Here is a 26,094-nt window from a genome sequence, read left to right as displayed (position 1 = left end):
GTGCTCCAACAAATGGGGCACATAGAGTTCTGCAAGACATAGAGGCAGTAGGGAGTAGGACCATTCTGCTCTGTGTCACTCACCCCATGAGGGAGAGTGGGAGACGGTTTAAAAATTTGATGGAGGCCTCAAGGCGAGTGAGCACTACTCCATATTTAGGTCATAGATATAAGTTTCCATGTGGGCCACCTGCATGCCCAGGTAGCAAAAATGGTTGCGCTCCCAGGCAAGCCCTGTCTGGGGTAGGTCTGTGGTATCCACTCCTATCAAGCTCGCTAAAGGAAATAGAACTGACTTCTGCTGTTTGACGTGCAGTCCAGAGATCGCTTCAAAGGCAGTCATGATCTTCAGCAGCCCGGGAACCAAGTGTTCCAGAGGCTAATGTAGACCAGCGCATCATTTGTGTAGAGGGAGATGACATGGGTGTGGACCCTTACTATTACTCCATGTTGAGCCATGTTGTGTCTCAGTTGCTACACATGAGGCTCCATTGCTAGAGCAAAGAGGAGCACAGATAGCGGCCCTCTTTCTATACCATTCCAAACATGTGCTGTTGGGTGGGTATAAACCAGAGGGACCCATGAAAGAATTACTGGGCCCAAACTCATCCTCTCAAAAACAACCCATAGGTATTCCCACACTAGGGTGTTGAAGGCTTTTTCATTATCAAGTGTGACTAGTGCCACTTGTGTCTCCGTGCCCATTGTTGAGTGGAGTACGTGGGAGAGTCTCCACAGGTTCATGTGTGTTCTCCAGCCTGGCATGAAACTGCAATGCCCTTCATGTACCAGATGTGTAACGGTACATCCCAGGCACATTGCCAGGAATTTAGCAAGTATTTTTGCATCACCCCAGAGCATGGATAGGGGTCTGTATGAGCTGGGGTCCTCTAGGTTCCTGTGGAGCTTTGGAAGCATGACCACGTGGGCTTCCAGCATGAATCGTGGCAGTAGTCCCACCCTTCTGGATTCCTAGTAGGTCTCCAGTAGGTGATGCAACAAGAGGTCTGTGAATGCCTGATAGTATTCCACTGGTATGTTGTCTGGGCCATAGCTCCTACTGCTTCCTGGAGTTCCTCCGATTGGAGGTCTTCATCGATGGCTTTGTTGTGTGCCTCTGTGAGGCGTGAGATCCAGGTCCATTAAGAAGTCTCAGAGCGCTGTCTGAGATATGCGGGGGCCACCACTGCAAACTCCCACTAAGTGATCCTGTAGCAGAGTGTTTGCTCTCAAGCCATCGGGGTATGGTAATGATAGTATAAGGGGGGATGGGCGTTTCTGTCATAACAGCCACACCAGAAGGCTCCCCAATTAATCTCCCTCCCGGTGCAATAGCTCCCGGTATTCACGTCTGGTCAGGCCATCTAGCCTGTCCCAAATTTCTCCAACTGGGCATTGTGCCTGTATCAGAGATTCATGATGGTTATATAGCTCATGGCACGAATGCTGCAGGTTTGACAGGGCTTCCCTGCCTCTAATAGGTCTTTTTTCCAGCCGCTGCTGTGTGCCACTGATTCTAGAAAGACATCCACCATGGAATACCACTTTTGATGGGTCCCATTCTAATCCCCTCTTACCCTTGGACAGCCAGTTTGTGTTGAAGAACCTAGCTGTCTTATCACAGAGTTCCCCCTGAACAATGTGTCTTTTAGGGTCCCATTTACAAGAAAGTGGCACAGCAGGGTACTGCTCGAAAATTGGCAGTGCCACACTGTATCACTTCAGAAACACAGGATGCACTGTATTAACAAAAATACGGTGCACCCCTGTGTTTCCTCAAGCGCTAAAATTAGCTTCCTAGAGCCAATGCAGGCACCCTACTTTGCAGGGAATTATTGTTTATGTGCAGAAAGGTGTCCCTTCCTGCACATAAACAATTAATAATGGTGATTAGCTAGTACACATAGGAGTATCAAATCTTCATTATTTAATGATTATCTATGTGTAGGAAGGGATTCATTCCTGCACATCAACGATCATTAATGGTGTATTGCTCTTCCTCTGTGTGCTGCAGAACGTAGCACCCCTAGAAAAAGTAAAATTGAGAAGAAATAAAAGTATTTCTCCTTGTTACACCATGCTAATGCCACCTCTGGGGTGGTGTTAGTTTTTTGCGCTGCCTCAGGTTTATGTATCCTTGTAAATCAGCATCAAAATGCAATGGGTGTTGCAGTGGAACACCCACAGCAACATCCATTGCACGCTCCTTTCACTTAAAGTGATGCTTGAAAACTGGCCATATTTACAAAGCGGCAGTAAGCCACAAAAAGTGGCTTAACACCACTTTGTAAATATGGATGGGGCATTGCACCACTGGAATGTTGGTGAAAAGTGACTTTCCAGTGGTGCAATGCCCTTGTAAATGAGGGCCTTAGTGTCTTGGGTTGCAGCTGCTACAGGGGAACTTGCAGGCGCACCCCACCCACCCCTACCACAGAAGCACCGGAGCACAGTCCGAGAGGAAACAACTCATGATCTGGACATTAGACATCCTTGGTGCTATTTCATCCAACACTAAAAAATCTGTTGAGGTGGCTGTAATCCCCACAGGTTGTGGTATGACAGGTGCATTCTTGTACTCCGGGGTGGAATGCTTGACATGCATTGACGCAATGCAAGCGATCCATCGCTGCATGGAGGGCACTGGTCATGTGTGGTTTTGTGTGCGGTTGTGGAGGTTGTCTGTTGAGACCGCCATCAAGCACACAATTAAAGTCACCGGCCCACAATAGGGCTATACATATGTAAGGAATAAATTATTTCTCAAGTTCAAGGTAAAATTTGCCATTGTCCACATTTGGGGCATATTCATTTAGTAAGCACACCTCTGTGCCATCCAGGAGGCCAAGTACTATCAGGTACCTTCCAGTGACGCCTGCCTGAAATCTCCAAGCGCAGAATGGGACCTGTGGGGCCTCCCAAATGAGGACGCCTCGGGCGTATGTTGAATATGTGGTGGAGTACGGTTGACCTCTCCATTTCCATTGTAATTTGTGCACTTCCTCGTCCAACAAATGTGTTTCCTGGAGTAGAGCCATGTCTGTGTAGGCAAGTCTGTACTCTGTAGCTTTTCACATAGGATTTCAGTCACCAAACATTCCATGTTATGAATTCAAATGTCACCCCCATTCTAAGTATTATTTCTTCTCGCTCCCCACACTGCCCATTCAAAGGTGTCACATCTGCTGCTGCTGCTGTCACGTAGTCTCATATTTCTAATGAGACTACTGGATTTTGAGTGGCAGAATCGCCCGCGGTGTGGGGAGACTGAGTCTGACCCAATGCAGGTGACACCTGTCGCTCCAATCCGGGTTTTGCTCCTGCTAACTAGCAGTGCCTCATCTCTACCCAAGGGCAAGGATGATTGGGCAGCCGAGCACAAGACATAATTGGTTTCTCGTGGAAGCAGTGGTCACTCAGGTCTCATCCGTTCCTCTCAGTTACATTAATCTCATATATACAATGACAAACAGCGGCAGTATATGTTTCAAAAATGTTTTTAATGAAGCAACTACATCTTAGATAGCAAATCGTGAGCTGCAATAACCAGGACTACACAGCATGACAGTATTAAAATTGTGACAAGGAGAGTGAAGCATTGGAATAACGCTACCATATTTTCACTTCAGTCAGTAGACTAACTCCTACCTAGGCTATGATAGAGCACAGCACGTTAAGCTCTAATTCTGCCCTTCAGGTTCCCCTGGGAACACATCATCCCCCATACCTGAGCAAAGGCCTGTGGTTTGCAAAAAGCTGCAGCAAAGCATTCAGCAATCAGCATACAGACGTGGTTCTCTGGCTGGAATCTCCCTCTAATGTGTAAGGGACAGGGAAGTTTTTTTATAATAAAACTAAAAATATTCTGAGAAAATGTCCCTACATAAGGATGTTTTCTACGAATGTCAGAGACTAAACTTATACCATGTTCACCGGCAATGTACCTTGCTGTAGCCTTTGGAAAAACCATAGAATGTGCAAGATTGTCTTGTTTGCGCATAGAGTGTTGGCCTAGGCAAAACAGCTAAATAAACAAAAAATAAAAGAAGACCGTAAAAGTGGCTATTGTGACAATAATAAAATAAAGCCGTATAAAATATATCAAGGTTAGAGTGCACTACGGCTTGGCCTAGTGTGTTAAAATAACGTGCATGGAGCTATAACTAAAATGGCTACACAACACCCTCCCCTTGTCGGTTGAAGGTGGTTCAAAGCCTAATTATATAAAACATTGCTACTAAAAAAGCTCAACCTAACATATACATATAAAAATGAATGTAAATTATGACAAGTTGAAGGGACACATGAGCATATAAAAAGACAATTTAAAACGTGAACATGTGGCATAAAAGACGAATTTCAAAAGTCAAAGTTATTTGTGAAAAGTTCCAATGGATTCTGGGATCCTAGAGGACAGGAAATCTTCCACTTCGGCAGAAGTTAAAGTTGGAAAAGCATCGCCAAGAAGGATCAAGGAGCAATCGTGTTCCATAGCCTCAGTCTCAGCCAAGGCGGCATTCTGTGGTGTACCCAAAGATGAGTTAAGAGCCACATCCTCCAGGAAGGGCAACTCATAAGTAGCTTCCCATAGCAAACTCAACCTCAACGCGCATATCTGGTAATGAGCCCCCAGCAAGAACATTAACAGATCAGCGTCCAATGAAAGCAAGCGCTGCGTAGAAAGACAGACTTCCAGTGCATGTTCAGAAGTGCACCAGAGGCACCGAAACACGGGATGAACACAATGTAGAACAGGTCTGAATGACAGAGACCCGTCACACTCCAATTGTGCCAGGAGTGTTGCTCCAAAATACTGCATCATGCATTCACGACACAGCCGCGGTGATGGGAGCGCTTTCATTCCTTCTTGCTGCGGCGGGACAGCAATTGCGCATGAAAAACAGCAACAGCAAAACGCCAGCTAATACAGCCAAAGTTATCGGAAATCCCCCAAAATTACTAGAGAAAATGAGTGGATGGCTGATGGGGTAGTAGACCGGATATGGAGGCGAAGGTGTGAATTAAACCAGTACCAACAGCCTTAAAGAAGTTTGCGATTCCAGTAGTGCTAGACGCATTAAATATTCGTCCCACGAGTTCACCAAAGTGCCTCGGAAAGTTGGTACTTAAAAGGGACTGTATCTCTGCTGATGACCTTGCCACCTGAAGTGCATAGGTCTCACATGCAGAAGTAAGAGCCACATGTTTTTGAAACAATAAAGCCTTGAGTCTGATCAACTTGTCAAAATTCACATTTGGAGCAGCAATGTGAGGCCAAATGTCAGCTACCTCTTTTATCTTAGTTGGGGGAAAAAAAGTATGTTCCCGCAGCATGTAACGATCTTGTAGACCGAAACAACATAAACTATTCTGGCTTGCATCCCACAACAGTCTTCAACATTGAGGAGGACATAGCTGCCATTTGAAAGCACCTGGAATGTAGGTCTAATCAAGGGGACAGGAACTCCCTTCAGATAACAAGATAAGTTTGCTGCAGACGCGTTACAAGCCCCGTGCAAGGACAGCTGTTTACAAACCATCGAACGGCTGACTGAAGTCTCGCATTCACTACCACTAAGAAATACCTCTTTCATGCCAATGAGACATTTGTACGAGAAGGGTAGCTCCCACACCTCATGAATGTAACTATCTCCTAGCCTTTCATATCTGCCTACCAAAATGTGTTTTAAACAGGAGGTGAATTGAAGTGTAGAAATAGGCAGATTAATGACCCTGTTTATTAGCCACTCAGCAGACGGTATTTCAGCCACAGTAAAAGGCAACTTTTCTAATTTTTCGATGTTTAACATGACATAAGTCGCTTCCTTCTTTGCCATTGGTTGTTGTTGTCGCGTTAAATTAAAGGAAGAACATATTTCCCTTGTGCTGACATGCTGCCAGGGAATGCGACCCGCCTTCAGTGTTTGAAGTATCCAACCCAACTGCATAATGGACCTTAGCTGACTCTGTCCGTGGTGTAATGAAGACATATCTGTTTCTATAATGTCTATAGCAGAAGAAACAATGTTATTTAAGGTGTATATCCGGTCGGACAGGGTATTAATCCCATTATCCACAACAGCTAATGCCTTTTTTAAATTTTCCTGGTCTATTTGCCTTAACCGGGCAGCTGCTGCTTGTTGGGAAAGCTTCCAAATTTCATTATATACTTCATATAAGAAACGTTTTCTGCGGTGTTTCCTGGGGCCTAACAAAAAGTCCTGTAAATCGGTATTATTGGACAGGAGACTAAGGTGTTCTCTAACCGCATCTAGTGAGGAAGTTCTTAACCATTGCTGGCATAGTTTCCCTACACTGTACGTTGTAACTATACCCGCATGTTCGGATGATATATAGCGATGGTCCGGCCTATTAGTTCCCCCCCGAGGAGTTGATAAAACTTTGGTGACACCCATTGGTATCTACTGGCCACAATAACCACCCGCCAGGACATGTCAGTGAAACATTAAATGTACCATTCTGGGCCCATTCGTCGAGGTGATCTTCAGTTGCATTTGTATATTTTTGCCATTTGTAAAATTTTGCAGGGACAGGTATACTGGGCATGTTTAATTCTTTGATCTTTGCTAAGCCTAGACAACTTGTTTGTTGCATTGTTTCATTTAAAAATATCATTTGTACATGTATGAGGCATGCTCTAAATAAAGCTTCCTTCCCCCTTATTTGCCCATATCTAGTTCCCCACACACTTTTTAAGTCAATCGACTTCAGCCAATATTCATATCTGTCTATAGTCAACCGGGAAACAAAGGACTCCGAATATCTAAATTTCGTATTTGTCAATAACATGCGTATGTTTTCAGTAGGTGTCAATTTAAAATAATACGACTCAGCATTTTTAACATCATGCCCAGAAAAATATGTAAACTTTTCCGAATACGTTTTGGAACTCCCTTGGGGTGTAGTCGGACAATGTTCCAACAGGGTATAATTAAAAACAGTTTTGGGGCTGCTTGCTCTGTGTATGAAATGGTGCCCATAATAATTATAGCAAAACATAGCACCATAATTTTCTTTAGATTGATAAACATCTTAGTTCTCAAATACAGTATAATACTGCAATTCAGTCATCATAGAATCAACTGTTTTCTCATCCCAATCATCAGAAACAATGCCTGGTATTATTATATCATTCATGGAGAGTTTGAACACATAAGGTATTTGAATGACCTCTGTAGGGCCGTATGTATCAAAAGTTACTTTATCCCAAACAATACCATCAGGAATTGGTAGTGCGGAAATGTTCACAAAAGACCTCATCCCCCAGTTCAACTGTTGATTTTTCAGGAAGAAAATGTCCGTGTATTAACAAAAAGAAAGTTATGACAAACCCAATCCAAAATAAGAAAGCTATTATAGTCAAGGAAAGTAATACATACTTCCATGGAAGAACAAAGTATGTTATTTTAAGCCAGTTCATTAGCTTACGTGAGTTTGACAGTTCAGGTGTTGAAGAGGCAAATGAGTCTGAGACGTCGTCATTGATGTCAGCAAAATATCCAGAAGCAGTTTGCACAAAAACTGGAGCTGTGTTAGTTGGAGGAGTTGGTGTTTCTCGCAATGGCACAGAATAAATTGCATCATCCATTTGTGTTGAAGCTGTATCGAATCGATCAACTATTTCGGTATTATTTGATGTTAGTGGAACCAATGCAAGATCATTTTCCACCCTCCCCAAGCTCGGAGACCTGTCAGTGTTGTTGTTCAGAACTTCTAGAGGAACTTCTTGACCAGTAGTGAGAGGGATTCGGGAACTACTTATGGTTGTTCCCCTTGGACTGCTGTGCAGGATAGGCCACATGGTGTAGTTTGACATTGTTGATGGAGACAAAATGATTTTCTTTGGCACCTGCCAATGGTGGTAGAATTGCAGTTCTGGTACCGTGGATTCCCAAGACTGGGGCTTTTTCCCAGCAATCTTTTCACTTATTAGATCCCTGACTCTAAGCATCCAGCCGGTAGGCATTACAGGTACATCCTTGATTCCTGTGGAGGCAGCACTGATATAAGAATTGTCATCACGGAACTGTTGTAAATCCTGTAAGACCGTGACACGTTCATTTATGTCAAAGGGTGATTCTGCCGCCTCCACGCCAGGACCATCAAGATCTGGAACATACATTTGCATTCCAAAAAGGCACTCATAAGAAGTACGACCCCCCAGGGACCTTCTTGGTAGATTGTTAGGTGCTCTCTGAACTCCATAAAGGTGGTTAGGCCAACTATGACCCATATCTAAGACTCTGGCTGTTAAGGATTGCTTTAAATCACGGTTTAATCACTCCATGACACTATTTCCCTCGGGATGAAATGGAGAAAAGTACTGGAGTTGGACCCCCAACTAAGCCATGGCGTCCCTGAATGCACTTGAGGCGAAAGCAGGGCCCTGGTCCGAGTGGAAAGTCGCAACTGCATATGTACAGATAAAGACTCACAAATCTTTAATAACAGTCCGAGCGTCACCCGAGCATTTTGGCCACACCCATAGAAATCTGGAGCAAGAGTCAACAGTGACTAGAATATACCTGTATGCACTGTCCGGTGTTAGGGGACCGCAGTGGTCCAAGTACACACATTATAAAGGTTTATTTGAAATCAAGAGGGGTGTCTGCGGCGGGCGTTTGGCAGTTGAAACTTTAATTTGTTGGCAGATGTCACAACAAAGGACATACTGCTTGGCCTCTTTTTAGAGGCCTGGCCACCAATAGTGGGCTTGTAGGATTGATATTGTAGCTGCCACACCAGCACGGGTAAATGCCACCCCTTCATGTGCTGCTTTAATCAATTGTGGTCTTATGTCTCTGTTGGGAATATCTTGCACCCCTACGCCTGGTATCTTAACTTCAGCATTCAGGAAACCTCCCATTCGGTAGAAATATTTGTCAGGAAATGCTTTTGGATGGGGCATACCATCAGCCTTAGCTTTCACGGCAGCCCGTATGTCTGCATCCGGTTTCAAATTCAAACGAGTTACTGCAGTAACAGCAGCCACAGCCACTGCTGACTTTGCGGCTTCATCAGCCAACGTATTCCCAGCAACGTGTATTCCAACATGCTGGTGTCCAAGTGTGTGTACAACAAGGACATTTGGTAGCGTTTCCTTCAGATCCGCTACTTTCCCCCACAGAAGTCTGTGTTTAATGGTGTTGCCTTTAGAATCTCTGAACCCATTCTGGCACCAGTAATGCAGGTATTCATTGAAGGACTGGACACAATAGTACGAATCACAAACCATCAGTGTATACTGTGCAGGATCCGTATGTTCCAGTGCCATCACCAGAGCTTTGAGCTCTGCTAATTGTGCTGTGCAATCCCCTAAGGCTTGCGTAAATGTATGGAGTGGACAGAATTTATTGTCCTCCATATAGCCGCTTACGACTGCGCAAGCAGCAGAGTATTGATGCTTTGTGCCTATTGCAGGTTGTGCTGAGCAATCGGTGTACATTTTTTTTTTTTTACATGTTTTTATTAAGTTTTCAAGAGAGCCATACATTGCATTGCATACAGATGTCAACAATAGTAGGATGTTGTTGATTACAGTAACTCGCTGAGCTCTCGTCGATTAAGGTCAACAAACAACTAAGAACTTTCGTACACTTCCAGGTCTGCGCAGTCTGATCAATATTTTCAGGTTTTGCCGATGCAGATGTTTAGGGCCTACTTTTGTGGGAGGGTTTCATTACCATTTAAGGTGGGGGCCCCAGCCGCCGCGCGGGGAGGGGGAAGGGGGGAAGAAGGGGGGGGGGTGGCTTGGTACACCATGGCGCCAGTGTCTATTGATTGGGCATGGTGGCCTGTGTGTGCTGCTTGACATGTGTGCGCTTGGGGGTGTGGTGTTACTGATAGTAGTGACGAGGCATTGTTGACAGGTGTATATGCATCCTCTGGTGTATTGCCGCGTTACAGCCGGATCCAAGCCTGCAGCTATCTAGGTAATCGCGGCTATCTACGTTTCAAGGGGGTCTTTCATCATTTTTTGCCTCTACTCTGGAGACTAAAGTGCCCCAAGCTTCGCAGCCCGATTGTCTCAGTCCCATTCGCGCCAGGTTCATTAGCACCTGGTGTTCAGCACGTGCCCAGCGAAGCGTGAGGGTGAGCCAGGATTTTAGGTTGGGTGCATTGGGGGCCTTCCAGTTCATGGCTATCAGTCTTTTGTACATTGCATAAGCCAGATCTACGAACCTGTGCAAATATTTGTTTCTTTTCGTCCTTGTCCTGAGGCCAAGTAGGCAGGATTTGGGATTTGCGTCCAGGATGAGGCCCGTCATTTCTGATAATGCTATGACCACTCCAGCCCATTCACTTTGTAACCGCGGGCACTCCCAGACCATGTGGTAAAACTGTGCTGCTAGTGTTTTGCATCTGGGGCAAGCTGGGTCCGTCCCGGGGAACATACGTTTAATCCTGGCTGGCGCCAAATATGTCTGATGTAAGTAATTAAACTGTGTGTATCAGAATCTGGGGTTTCTTGAGACCTCACGTGTGTGGCTCAGGGCTTTTGGCCATTCTGCCCCTAAGATCGGGGTAGGCAGTACGGCGTTCCACCTCTCCCAAGCTTTTTGCATATTGGATTCCGGGGGTTTGTTCAGAAGTTTATATGAATTTGAGACTGCTTTTTCTTGGGTGTCACAGCTCAGCATATGGTGCAAGGTAGCTGAGGTATTTGGCTCTAGGTCTCCAGACGCCCATGTATTTCTGATGGCGTGGCATATAGCGTGGTATGCCAGGAATTGCCCCGGGCTGATCTCTGTAAGGGCCTGTATGGCTTCAAAGGACATTTATTTTCCTTCCTCAAAGCATTCTCCCACTGTGTTTATGCCCGCATCTATCCAGGTTGTGGGCGAATGTGATCCGGCTTCCACCCACCTGGGGAGCCGTTCTAGTGGGAGAAGCGGTGAGTAGGGACGTTTTTTGGCGTCTTTTTGGATATACTTCTTCCAGCATGCGTGTGCCGCTGCCATCAGTGGGTTTTCGCGTGTGCTTTTGGTTTGCTTATCCATAAGCCACACAAGCGGGGGGACTCCCTGAAGTCGGGTTTTCAGCCAAGTATTTTCCGCTGAGCTGGGTCTATGGATCCAATTTAAGATCCACTGCAGCTGTGCGGCCGCGGAATAGAGCTCAAAGTTTGGAGCGCCCAGCCCGCCCGCAGCTACCGGGTGGTGTAGCGTGGTGAGTGCGACCCGCCTTCTGCCCTCACCCCACACCAGTTGTAGTAGAGCAGAATTTAAACTGTTGAAAAAGCTTTTGGGAATAATGATTGGCAGGGCCGCGAAGTAATACAACAGTCTAGGTAATACCAGCATGTTAGCTATGGCGACCTTGCCCAGTGGTGAGAGTGGTAGTTTATTCCAGAAACGCATTGAGCCCTTTACAGAGGTCACCGCTCTTCCCAGATTACCATCCCTAAGGTCTTCTGCTCTGTGGTAGACGTTGACCCCTAGGTATTTAAATGTGTCGAAGCACCATTTTAGTTGGCCTGACGGGGCATTCTCTTGTGTCGCTGGGGGCCAGCTGATTAGCGGGAATGTGCAGGATTTCCCCCAATTAACTATCAAGCCCGAGATCCCTCCAAACTCAGACAGCAGTGACATCACCGGGGGCAACACCTCCTCCGCTCTGCGTATGTATATCAAGGCATTGTCTGCGTATAGTGATATGGCGTGGAAAGTGCCGCTCCTTACCACCCCCCATTCTTCTTTTTTTTGCACGGATGCGTGCGGCCAGTGGTTCCATCGCTAGGGCGAATAAAAGGGGGGATAGGGGGCACCCCTGTCTTGTTCCCCTGCTGATCGAGAAGCTCTCTGATATGACTCCACCTGTTTTCACCCTGGCCTGTGGGTTAGTGTACAGAATGCGCACCCAGCGTGTAAATTTTGGGCCAATACCCATTAGCTGCATGGTGGCAAACAGAAATTCCCATTCTAGTGTATCAAACGCTTTTTCGATATCTAGTGAAATCACCACTTCCTCAAATGCACTCGGGGGAGTGTCGCCCATTACACCCAGCAGCCTACGAATGTTGAGGAAGGTGTTGCGTTTTGGGATAAATCCATTCTGATCCTCGTGTACCAGAGTGTGCATGTAAGGAGCTAGCCTGTTGGCCAGGATTTTACCGAGTATTTTGCAGTCTAGGTTTAGCAGGGATAGGGGTCTGTAGGACTTAACGTCAGTGGGGTCACGCCCCTGCTTCGGGAGGACCACTATCATTGCCTCCCTCATTGTGGGGGGTAGAATCCCATTGATCCCTGCTTCTTCAATTACTTTTAGGAGGTGTGCGTTAAAGTGTGTCGCAAAGGTAAAGTAGTATTCTGATGGCAGGCCGTCTGCCCCTGGGGCTGTATTCCTAGGTAATTATTCAAGGGCCTTGTTGAGTTCTCCTAATGTGATGGGGGCCTCTAATGCATCGTTTATTTTTTCCTGCGTGGTTGCTAGTGCGCCTGCACCTATCCCTATTGCCCCAATTGGAGGGTGTTGCCGCAGGAGCCATGCAAGTAGCCTACCCGATCTGTCGCCTTCCACTTGTAGTCTAGTCAGGTGGTATTTGTAATCATGAAGGCGTAATGTGGCGTCGGCGGTTGCGTATTCTGAACGTGCATCTTTTAATGACATGTATGGCGTTTCATTGCGGGCTACTGCATTTTCTAGTGCTCTTGGTTTCTTCTCCAGCTTGCTAACCTCTGCATGGAGTGTGCGTCTCACCCCCATGTAGTAGAGATACAGTGCCCACGAATCACTACTCTGTGTGCGTCCTACTCCACTGCTCTTAAATTTGTGGTACCAGTATTTAATTCCCAATACTGTTTTAGCGCTGTTCTCAGTGTGTCTGTGAATGCTGGGTCCTGTAATGCTTCCACTTGTAGCCTCCAAGTTGGGATCACTCGACGCTTCCTGCCCCAGTCCAGAGTTATTTTAAGCGGTGAGTGGTCTGATAGTGTCTTAGCTAGGTATTCAATGTCACTGGTTGTTGTGCAAATTTCCTGAGTACCCAATAGTAAATCTATCCTGGTGTGCACCTTATGTGGTATTGAGTAAAATGAGTATTCCCTGTGTTGTGGGTGCTTCATGCGCCATATATCATGGAGGCCCAGGTCACTGGCCCATGTTGGCAATGGGCGCCTGGGACATCTGTTGACTGCTAGGTGTGTGGGGGGGTTAGACCTGTCCAGTGCTGGGTCCGGCGTACTGTTGAAGTCTCCACCCCAAATGGCGGGTGTTCCGAGGTTCACTAATAATGCTGGGGTGAGCGTGCTCAGAAACTCGGGCAGCGCGTTGTTGGGGGCATATACCCCTATGAGTGATAATTGTTTGCCGTCTAATTTACCCTCCACTACCACATACCTGCCTTCCTGGTCTATCCTATATGATGTTTGGAGAAAGGGGACACTCCCTGCTATCCATATAAGGACCCCCCTCGCAAAAGTTGAGTAAGATGTGCCTACAATCTGTCCTCCCCATTTACTCCGCAGTTCTTGCAAGTCTGGGTCCCGCAGGTGGGTTTCTTGTAGGATTGCGATATGCGTGCCCTGGCGTTTAAGTCGTGCATGCACCCTGGACCTTTTGCTTTGGGTCCGAGTCCCCTGACATTCCAGGTGACTGTCATATTTGTGTGTGTTATAGGCTGTAAGTTGGGCCATGTTCAGTTTGTAATGGTGTGTCTGGCACTCTGCCCCCCGGTAGGACCCAATCGGTTTCCCCCGCCCTCGCCGCTGCAGCGGCCCGGACCCCCACTCCCGGCCATGTATCCTGTGTTGTGTACAGACCTGTAGTGTACAAACTAGTAATTACCCTCTTTCCCTCCCCAACTGGATCCCGTCCCCAACTGTGAACTAGCAACAAGCTATGCACCCCGTTGGGGTGCGAACTGGACTGTGTCCATGTGGATATCTGCGGGGAGCAATAATACTATCCGGGTGCAGCTCATTGTGGGGGCTCGCATCCTTCTGCAGACACGGTCTGTGGGTGGTTTGGGGCGCTCCCAGGGCGTAGCGATCCATCCCCCTCCCAGCCGCGCACCGCCGCCAATTACGCGCAGTATGAGTAAAGGAGTTATCTCCAAGAGCAGAGAAATAAGGATACATAAGTTCAGGCGATGTGTCTACCCACTTCCAGTGGGGCACGCAAAGTTCAGTTCTACTCTCCAACTGTGGCGGCCGGTCCCGCTGGGGGGGGTGGGTCGGTGACACTCATTCAAAGTGTATCTGCGGACCTGGAGGTGAGCTCCGAGCCCCTCAGTGCCTCCGTTAATGTGGAATCCGAGCTGATCGAGTCTGACTCCGAGCCTTCCTCCGGGTGGGTCCTGAGAGTCTCGAAGGAGTTCTGTGTCAGCAGGGGAGTTTCTTTCAGGGCCCTAGCTCTCTCTTCTGCAGCCTGTTTCTCCGTGGGTTGACCCCTGGGGCGCCTCTTGGAGCGTTTCCGTGACAATATCATTGACCAGTTCTCGTCAGTGCCGGTTGCTTCACGGGGGTGGGCGATCCCCTTAGCATGCATCCACGTCCAAGCGTCCTCCGGTGAGGTGAACACGTGGGTGCGTTCATCTGTTAGTACTCTTAATTTGGCGGGGAATAATAGTGCGTACTTTATATCATGTTCACTGAGGCGTTGCTTTATTTGGGCAAAGGAGTTGCGTTGTCTTTGCACTTCTTGAGTGAATTCTGGATAAGCGTGAACAGTTGAGTCCTCGTACTTGAATGGGCCTTTGTTGTGAAACTGTTGCAGTATTGCATCCCGGTCTCTAAAATTCAGGAACCTGGCTATCAACGGTCTTGGGGGTTGGCCCGCTGCTGGGGGACGTCCGGGAATCCTGTGTGCTCTTTCCACTGAAAATAATTTCGATGGGGCTCCATTCAGGACCTCTTTAATTAACCAGTGTTCCAGCAGAAGCTCTGAGTTTTGATCCAGTGATTTTTCAGGGAATCCGAGAAACCGTATGTTGTTACGGCAGGACCTGCCCTCCGCCTCCTCTGCTATTCTCAGCAGTGTTTTTACCTCTGCATCCAGGCGGAGAATTTGTTTTTGGTTATCCGCTACAGTGGGGGCCAGTTCGTTTAGCGCCTCTTCCGTTGACTTCACTTTTTCAGATAGTTTGCGGTGGTCTACTCTAAGAATGTTCAGATCTTGCGATACCGTGTCTATCCTGTTCTCCAATGAGGTTTTAGTGTCCATGATTGCCTGTAGTACTTTCTCGAATTGCGAGGAGTGGGCCAGAAGTGTGGATTCCAGCTACTGCAGGGTGGGTATAGGTTGTTGATCGCCAGGCGCTGGTCCATGCGTGTTCCGGTCCTGACTCCTCGCTGATTTTGACCTCCCGGTCATTTTGTCTTGTCTGGTGTGTCCTTGTTCCTCCCACACCCACGCGATCTCCCACGTTCACTGGGTTGGTCGAGCATGGGGGGCCGGATATCCTCACGGGTCAGCGCCAGTGTGCGCTTCAATTTTTAAGATTTCGGCCCTCCTGGTGTTCTTCAAGATGGATTCTTGCTCAGGCGGGCAGGGACTACCCACCGCTAGGACCCTCAACCAGCATGGGCGGGAGGGAGGTGGAGGTTGGGGGGGCAAGGCCCACGCACCCCCAGTGGTTCTGCGGCTGGCAACTAATTCCAAGCCCTGGATCCTCTGTTGATGTGGGAGGGAAAAGTGACTTTCCCAAGTGTGCGCGCCAAGTGAGTTCTGGGTGCGCCCAAATACTTTAGAGCAGTCCAGCGCTTATGCGGCGGGTCGGCGCCACTTGTCGTGAGGCATATCTTGGCCTGATCCAGTCCGGCCGTGCACGTGCCCCGTATGTTGTGGCATCGACATCTTCCTGCAATCCCAGGGTCTTCTCCGGAGGGGGGCATGCCACTCTGCCGAGCATGAGGGAGGGGGGAACCCTCAGAGGTCCCTGGCAGCTAATCATCCACTGTCCTCCGCCCCCCTACATGGGTGGGGGGGGAATCCCTGATGAGAGAGGGGGGGGGGCAAGGGCAGCCCAGGGCCCAGGCGAGAGCTCCCTGCCCCCTTGATATCAGCCCCCCCAGCCGCTGTACACCCGCTTCACTGTCTGGATCGCTGGGCGGGGTTCAGATCCCCGTGTCAGGGGAGGGTGGCGGCCGTGGCTTTCTGAAGAGGGCGCTTCTACCGTGGCCTTCGGCCGCAAAGAGTACGCATGTGATTTCTGGAGATGCAGCCCGGTACGAACCCCACTTGGGCATTGTGAATCAAGGATGGTATCACCTTGCGGAGGCGTGCTGCTAAAACACTGGCTAGGAGTTTAACATCCCCGTTCAGAAGGGAGATAGGACGATAACTGCCACAGAGGAGGGGGTCCCTCCCTGGCTTAGGCAGGACAACAATTGTGGCCTTGTTGGATAGAGCGCCCAGGGAGCCTTGCTGACATGCTTCCGTCAGTGCTTCATCTACTGCAGTGATTGCCTCTCCCCCCTCCCATTTATAAAATTACACAGGGAATCCGTCCTCTCCTGGAGATTTATGGTAGGGGAGGTTTGTTATAACTTGAGTTATCTCTTCTTTGCTTATATCGCCGTCCAAGAGAGCCCTACCTGCCTCCGACAGACGAGGTAGGTTAACCGCATTAAGGAATATCTCCAGTTGTGTCTGATCGGTCGTTGTTTCAGGAGTGTACAGATGTCGGTAGTACTCGTCGAATTCATTTACAATATCTTGCGGACGAGTCAGCACTGCTTCTGAGGATGATGTTATGGCAGTGATGGCAGAGGCTGCCTCTCTTTGTCGAAGCTGTGCCGCTAGGAGACGTCCTGCTTTTTCTCCTTGGTCGTAATGGCGGTCTCGCAATTTTTGCAGTGCGTATTCCGCCTTAGATGTATAAAGTTCATTGTGTGCCATGCGGGCCTGTTTTAGGGAGCGGCGTAGCATAGGGGACGGTTGGGCGGTGTATTGTTTAGTGAGGTCCTGGATTGTGGCCTCTAAGGTGGTTTGGCGGGGGTATTCAGTTGTACCTTACGTTCATCTATCACACTGGTACCTGAACTTAAAACAGAGAGATACCTAACAGGCAGATGAGCATTTCTCGATATGGCGGGAGGTTCCCCTGAGCTGGTGGTCTTGCAGGCCACCCTCCAGGATCTAAATGTTAGTTACTTTGCTAATCGGTTTTGAGATGGGCTTTAAACATATTTAGGCCACTTTATTTTGTAAGCTAGATAGTTGCCAAATGTAACTTTTAGATCAATAACTTGTAAAATTGATTTTTTCAACCTATGAAGAGCAAGTAGCATGTCACAAGTGAATAAAAGGCATTTAAGTGATTAAAATGCGAAGGGATCGTGAGTGAGACGGAGTTACAAAGGAGATAGTGGGCATCCTTGCTTTGTTATGCCACTTTGTGGTGACTTTAGCTATTGATCCTTTGCACTTGACTTTATTATTATGGAAAAAATTAAGGTAAAGCGCTTTTTTTCATTACATCCAGAAAGAATTTCAAGTTTGTATTATTGATTGATTACATTTGAATCCTCATTTATTACTAATTAAATGGTGTTCAAGAGCTGTCTCATGACTGCTCATTTTCTTCATTTTACAAAAACAGTTTGATCTCGACGAACTTCCAATTATCTGTTATAGCACCATGGAATGATCAGTTGGCCAAATCAGACCTTTACCTTGCAGTGAACCATGTGCAGTAAATTGAGTAAAATGGCATGATCCATGGTATTTAAAGCTATAAATAGAACATGGCAATAACAGCAATCACCAAAAGCTCTCAAAGAGCATCTACAACTTTCATCTTTGTGTACAGGTTAGGTCAAATGCAAGTCTGAAGCTCATGTTGATATTCTCAATTAACACCTGTAGTTGTAGAAATGTTGAGGGCTATGCACAAAAGGCATTTAAGTTGTATGCTGTGCTATACATCAAGTGTGGAGTCCTCTGCCACAAGTTCATAGAAGTCCGCACACACAGATGTACATTTTAGGAGCAAGTATAGGAGTGGTGAGGGGCAGTGGCTGAAAAATGGAGAACATCTACCACAAAATAGAAGGAGGAAAGGAAAGATTGCAGCCTGTGTGGGCACTTTTAAACTGCCATTTTGACCTGGCCAGGTAAACCTCTTGCCACACCCAAACCTCACTTTTTAATACTCATAAGTCAACCCTAGGGTATCCCCTAAACAGCCCAGAAGGCAGCATGCAGTGTACTTCTAAATTTGGGCTTGTACTTTTAAAAAGTGATAACTTTTAATTGGGAGCAAATAAGAATGCCAAATTTGGTGTCTAAAGAATAGTTATTCAAAGCCCTCTTTAATGGTAAAGTCTGATTTTAAGTCACAATTGTGAAAGTGCTACTTTTAGAATTTTAGAAAGTTTAAATTGGATTTATATAGCGCTTACTATCCCCGGCGAGGAGTTGAAATTTTCTTCTCCTAACCATTGGGTTTCTGCAGCCTGCATCCTGAGTCACATGACTAGGTGTAGCTGGCAGTTTGTATGTTGCTCTGAGACAGTGAGACAAAGGTCAGTAGATGTTGGCAGAATGGGCCATCTCTGACTAATGAAGGGGAGGAGCTATCGCCTAGCACACTTGCACATCACAAAGGTTCTGCTTGAGGACATGCCCAAAAGTTTTTGACACTAGTCTTTTGTGACCGCAGACAAGCTAGGGTCAGGGAGGTACAAAATTTCAAACACATCTGGGGTAGAAACCACCACAACCTTCTCCAGGAATTATATTTTCTGCTTGAGTAGGTTTTCACCCCTTCAACAAGTGACCCAATTTCCAATAGCATGCAACTATACAAAGACACCTTCAAAATGGTAATTTAGTTGCAAGTTACCCACATCTGCTCCAGTAGCACTACCGCCTAAACATACTCAAATCTATTCCTGCCAAGACTTGGAGTAAATGACATATCTCATATGGGCATTCACAGGTAGTGCAAGGAAAGCCCACAGAGATTGTTGGAGGCAGGGAATAGCACGGCCTGCACAAAGAATAATACATACAATATCAAAATAAATATAAAAATGGTCTAATAACTTTATACATTTCAGACATCCATTTATCCCACATCGTAAAAATATTGAAAAACATTAAAGGAAAATAAATAAACGAAGTGAACAGAATGAATGTGAAAACTCTAAACATTGAGGGCTCCTATACAAATCACAATTTAAAAATGCAAACATAATAGATACACATACATGGAAAATAGTAAATGGTAATGAATGTTAAAAACAAATGCAAATCATCTCACATCTAACACTACTCTGTACTATGCAGAACATTTAGGTAGTTTATGCCTAAATATGAGTGAATCGATTGATGGATGGATGGATGGCAGATTGGGTGGATTGATCAATGGATGACAAAGTGGATAGATGGGTGGAGGAATGGAGAAAGTTTGAATGATGGATGAAAGCATGAATGTATGACAAACAGTAAAGGTGAAATAGTGGATTGAAGAGTGAAAAACAGAATGGATATATGCTTGAATAGAAGAAACAATGGACCTCTTCTAGGATGGGTTTTAAACACTTGATTCACTTGCTTGTGCGAGTCCTTTAATTTAAGTGGGGAGCATTTTAATTTACTGGCTACTCCCTTGGTTGTTTTTTGAGTCTTATGTGTCGCCGCCCCCTTATGTAAGGTGGTGGGGACAGGCACTTCTATTACCAGGGATTGATTTCTACACAGAGTTGCTGTTTTGTATTTAGGCAGAGATTTATGCGTAGCATAGGCATAAATCTACTTGTGTGATAATTTCTGCCCATAGATCTACATTTGGGAATAGGTCCCACTGTCTTTTCAAGGAGTTTGGTGATGTAAGGGAACTAACGACTGGTGTAGTAATTCTATAGTGTGAGTTAGTGGATTATTAATTGGGGGGATTGCACAACAGGTAATAATGTCATTATTCTTGGTAGGTCCACTACAGCTTTCAGTAATTTAAATACTAGCTAATTCACTGGTAGTTATGGCACAGAGCAGACAGAATTAACTTAGGATAAACTGCAAAGCATTTCGATGTACAAAACAGTTAAGAAGTCTAAAATATAATACAATAAATGTCTCACTCCATTTCATAGGAATAAGAATAATGTGAACAAAATGACACTAAAACATAAAAAACCCAAAATGAGTAATATTGTCTGATTTATTTCCACCAATGGCCCCCACTTTGTTGGGATACTGCCGTCAAAACATGACGTCCACTGACTCTAAATAGTGCCAGTGGGCCATTAGTTTGGCAGACAGAGTCCTCCACTATGTTTGTGGCGGAGTACCCGGTCTGCCAAGCTATAAATAAGGCCCTATGTATATAATTGGACTATGAAAAGCTTCCAATAGGATTGAATTCACTATGCTAGAAGAAACAGAATTTCTTTTTTGGGGTAACACTAATATATTACTGTATGGTCTCGGAAATGTTGGACTCTGAAATGAAGTATAAATTATAGCAAGGATGATCAATTGCATATTTAAGGCATCGTCAATAAAAAAGTAGCACAATTATGCTATACTAATCTGCTAGAGATAGAAGGTACAATGGATTGTTATTTGGGATAGATATATGGTGTTAAATGTTACATAGGTTTTGGATGTTTGTTTTTGGTTTCCCATAATGTTGATGAAATGAACTAAAAAGAGAGCTTTACAACTGTCACATGTAGTTCTATATGTATGGTTACATGAATAAAGAGATGGAAGTTTGGGTTTTGGGTTAGAGGTTTATAATGTTTAAGAATCTATTTTAATGTAAGATGTTTATGTTGCTTTTCTTCGATGGCCTTCACTTTTAGACAATTTAATGGTGCAATGTTCATTTTTAATGATGTCTGACAAAGACATACATGACATGATCTTAGACGAGGATGATATATATAACTGTAGATGCCCCGATTTAAATGTTAGTTATGTAAGAAGCTGAATACCTGATGAAATAATTATGCCTGTTATAGCATGTGTCAACAAATTGCCATGACTAGAATGATTTGAATTCATATGTAAAACAGTGGTATTTATTAACTGCATTCATTATTTTTATTGAATTAATTACTGTTTTATTATCTGTTGTTTCTAAATGACCAACAGCCCGGCAAAGCAAATTACAAACCACCTCTTGCCTGTCACCAGCAACTGAAATAAACAAATATTTTCTATTACAAACCAAGAGTTTAGTAACAATTGAATTTTGTGCCTCCCTATTTACAATTATTGTTTTTATCACTTTGTCTCAATCTGATTGTTACCTGAGAACCTTTGTGTCAAATCTTTGCTTGAGGAAATTCACTCTGCTGCATGTTTTGCCTTCACTGGTTGACAAAACATTTGAAGACAAAAAAGAAGACTCAAAAATAACTGAGCCATGTTGAGATCTTTACTGAAAGTGTCAAAAATTAAACTTTATTTGAGGAGATCTTGAAGTGAGATGATTAATTCTCCATTAGTAGTGAGATTGAATAGTTTATGATAGAGAATTGATCTGTGATTCTTGATTAGGTTTTGCATGTGGTAACTAACCATGTGTTTTTAATGTGATTTTTGTTTGTAAAAATATTTGATATCCAAAATGAAGGTAGTGAAGGTAATGATGAATGCCTTTTAATATGCTTGTTCAAAAATTAAGTTTTTTAAGTCTCCCTTTAACATGCTTGCCCTTTCACTTTTTTGGTTCTTCAGCTTCTTTCAATTTCTCTTTTACTGGATTGGTTTCCTATAATAATGAGTGTACTACTTTTTCCTTTGGGGTTTAGCCTAGTTGCCTATCCCGCAATGTTTTGTTTTAATACATTTATTACCATGTCTGCTCCCTCTTCGAGGCCATGGATTTCTTGAAAGACATCTTTTTTTGCCCTAGCCTCTTTGTCCTTACACTTTGAGTATCATTATGGTTTATCTTTCCCTTATTTTTCAAGTAAAATGTTCATGTGATAATTGTGGGATTTTATAAAAATGGATGTTTCTCTTGCTACATGTAGTAATATCATTGCCACTAGTATCTTTGTGGTGTATTTATTCTTACTTGCAAATGTAACTGTCCTAAACTCAATGAATCATAATTAGCTATTCTTGCTCTGTGAATTTTCTGAGAAGAAACTATGCAATTCTGGTTAACTCCCAAGGAGATAGATTTAATGTTTTCTCCACTTCCTGGAACCAGACCTAGTTTCACTTCATTACTCGTTAGCTCTGTTGCTCACTGTCTGGTTAAAACCCTAATGATTACAATATGTATTTATTTATAGTAATTTTTTCCACTGTGATGCTCCTGTGAGAGCAGGCATATCAGAGTAGTGGTCTTAGATTGTCATCTCATCTGATTAATAGATTCTACAAACTCTATGTGAAGTTGCTCGCTATGTAAATGTGCTTCATACATGGCATTAATATACCTACATATTTCACATCCTTTTTAGGGTTGAGTCTACGATAGCATATGCTAGTGCATGTGCATCGCTTGTGAGATGCTGTTGTAGTTAGTAAGGGGCTTGGAGTGCGACTGTCACTAGCCATTTGTTGGCTTTCATGGCATTCTTCTTTACAGCCTCATAATTCGTCCACTTCAGGCCGGCATTTCCGGTCCTGTCCGTGGAGCAGTGATCAAGCACTGATTGATTTAACAATTAGTGCCCGTCTGCTGCTCCCGACGTGATTGAGGTACTCGTTTTTCCCACCTCCTTTTCCCACTGCCTGCTTCTCCCTCTTTAGATTTTTTTAAGTACTTGTTTTACTACCCTCCGACCAGGGATAGTAGCACAAATAGCAGTAGCTGTGTAATCCTCCCTAATACAAAATAGAAACCACACTGGCATTGGAAGAATCATTACATAAGAGCAAGGTACCAGAGTTTAGAGGAACACAAGCCTCCATCATGTAGCTGGGATAAAGGCACCAGTGCATGGAAAACTGCATTTACATAGCACAGAGGCTAAGGGAAGTAGCCATGCATGCTTCCTTTCCAATAAAACCAGTATTTAATTAGCAGAAAATTACTTTGCCTGCAATGATTCTTTTATGTTATGCTCATAACTACAACATGCTTCTGGCTAGAAAGACTGGAATGGCTAAGGGTTTACGACTTGCCAGCAACAGTAAGTATAATTTCTTAAAATGGGTTGTAATCAAAGTTAAAAATAATAATAGTCATTTTTAATACTCGGTCGTCTGGGAGAGAGGCAGTGGTTAAGTAGGAGTTCATGCTTTGCTACAAAAGCAATGCCCCCAGCCCAAACTGTTAAGAGAGAACATTGATTGCTACCAAGTACTGTAAGCTCCCTTTTGCCTACCGTGCACAGTTGGCACCTTCCTACAATACAGTGCTTCATGTAATGATGCACAAGTCTTTGTCACTTGTGGTAATTCTTGCAGGTAGCAGTTTTGAAAACAGCTAACATATTGGGCACATGTCCCCTCATGTGGAGATAATAAAAGAAAACCACATCTTCACAAAACAAATATGGTTTTCTGGCAGGTTTAAGGAGATGCACAGATTTTGCACATAATTACCATATCCAGCAATTCTTAAACGAAGCACAAGTGTGCACGAGTTAATTGATATATTTTTGTTTTTTTGTTTTTCAAAATGCATTAAGCCTTTTCCCTCTGTTTGGGCAGATATATTTTGTAGCTGTGCCTGAAGTTTATCTATGCATTTGAAGAATTGTGTCTTTATTGGCGCAGCTTCAGTAAGTTTTTTTTTTTTTTTTCTAACAGCACTGCTCTATGAATTCTCCCATCATTATTGGAATTTTTTTTCAATTAGTGGAATGGGTTTTCCTTAATTCATACCAGCCTAGCGCGCTGCTTGCAGCTGATAAATGCTTTGTTGGAGGCATGGTCGGGCATCAGCTGTTCACTTAGCCAGTCTACCATTTTGTAGTGGTTTGCTGTTTCAAGTTTAAATTAAAAATGCTTCATTCCACACCAAAACAATAATGGTAAAAGCACAACCTCTACGAAATTGCTAACTCGATCCTGGATGTGTTCAAATTGCTCTCCCCACCTTCCTGCCGCATAAGTCTATAAATGGTGATTAGGAAGAAAAAGTGCTATGGGAAAGCAGATATCAAACCACATTTTTATTGCATTTCTCCCCCTAACCTCTCCCTCATTGCTGGGCATTTTAAATGCAGATTTCTCCACCTTTTTAGGATTGACCCTGCCAAAGCATGCGCTAATGCGAGCAAAGGCATCACCCGAAGGGGGCATAACGGGCTTGCGCCATAACGGCCGCCTTGGACCCGGAAGGGACCGATCAAACCAGTTTTGGGCAGGGCATGCCAGCGCAGCTATGGTGGCCCCCCCCCACCAAAGCAGCAAGTTGGGGGAAAAGGTGTGAGATACTGAAAGACCAATGAAGGGGGTTTGAATCATTCAAACACCCCAATGGTGAAACAAGAGTATACCGGTAAGGGGTTAAGGGGGGGGGCATTTAAGGAGCGCGCTGTCCTCTGAGGGGACAGGCAGATGACCCAGGATGGCACGCTAACAAGATTAAAGAAAATACCACCCTCCCACCCCGACAATAAAGCATCCAGTCGCATTGCCGGTCAGACAGAAGGGGCAGGCAGAAATTAAAGGAGGTTTTACCAAAATGAACAGTAAGCACAACAAGTAAGGCGGTGTGCAAATGGAAGGCCACACACCTGGGGATGCCTTACGGGCCTTATGGCAGGGTGAAAGGAGGCCAGCTAAGGGGAGTAAACAGAACACAGCACTCACAGCCCAGACCCGCCAGGTAGGATGGCAGGGCACAGGTACACGCTAGGTAGCGAGTTGGGCCTCATCCAAAAAGTTTGAGGCTACCCCCTTGGAGAAACACAGTAAAACTAACACTATGGACTGAGCCCCCTCCAAAACGAAATGTGTGATTGCCTACAAACATAATGGGTCAAAGAGACATGACAAAGAGAGGCCAGGACTCAAAGGCCGATCAGTCACAGCTATTTCTGCGTTTCTGATTTTGAATTCATTGTAAATTGATTGTTCTTGACCTATCACTAAGTGTGATGATTGTATTGACAGAATTGTGATTTAATTAGCAGTGAAATTAAAGCTCGCCGAATCAACTGAATTTAATACTTACAGGCAATTACACATTTGTCTATGTCAATGAAAGCTGCCAAGTTATATCCACTGGTAAGTGTTGCACATTGTCTGGTTTGTTGCAGAACGCCGTTGGCGGGTCAATATTGGTGTAATACAAAGTACTGGAGTGAGACAAGTGCAGGAGTTAATGCATATCGCTTGCAAGACGCTGTTGTAGTTAGTAAAGGACTTAGAGCATGCCTGCCGCTCACCGTTTGTTGCCATTCGTGGCACTCTTCTTTATAGCCTTGTAATCCTCTACAGAGACACATGGTCATGCGCTGATGCACACCTTTGATCATGCAAGTAAGGCCACTGACTCATGCCCAGGCACACTCACAAAGTAAAATTTTTAGGCGTCAACATACAGATGAACAAACACACTTGTGAAATACTGACTCCTACATGGACAACGTGAACACTGCGAGTGCACAGTCACAACCACACAAATGCAATGTGGCATACAACTTTCGACACCCATAGGAAGAGAACTTAATTAGGGTGGCATCCCAATTTACGCACGTCAAACACCTAGATAATGCCGGTCTACACATGTAGTCACCAGGCAGCTCTTGGCACCCATTGTTATCCTGGCTCTCTCCAGCCACATCCTGCCTCCTCCCAATCTGTCTCGGCCCCCCTGGATGAAGGCGCTCTAAACCCTCATTATCAGGCTTAGCCCTGCGCCTTCAAAAGTTCAGTGTCAATAGCTGGTTGGAGTGGTCAGAGGTCAGGGATCAGGATGGGGAGCCTGCCTTTGTACTTCTCAGAAGTATGCCTTAGCTTAATAGGAATATAAGGAGAGATCTGTCTATCTCGTGGAACATCCGAGGCCAGAAATGTGAGCTAGGAGGATGGACAAGCTCAGATAAGGTTGGGTAGGGAAGGAGAAGTTGTGGCGGATAATTACAGAGGAGGAGAATGCAGAAAGGGGGCAGGGGGGAGCATTATTTCAATAAGAACATAGAGATTGCGTACAGCCCCAGGGGGCTGGGGGAGCAGGCCTCACAATGCATTTTTACATTTGTGTTTT

The sequence above is a fragment of the Pleurodeles waltl genome, chromosome 3_1, assembly GCF_031143425.1.
Source record: "Pleurodeles waltl isolate 20211129_DDA chromosome 3_1, aPleWal1.hap1.20221129, whole genome shotgun sequence".
Lineage (NCBI taxonomy): Eukaryota > Metazoa > Chordata > Amphibia > Caudata > Salamandridae > Pleurodeles > Pleurodeles waltl.
Note: the sequence above shows the minus strand (reverse complement) of the source record.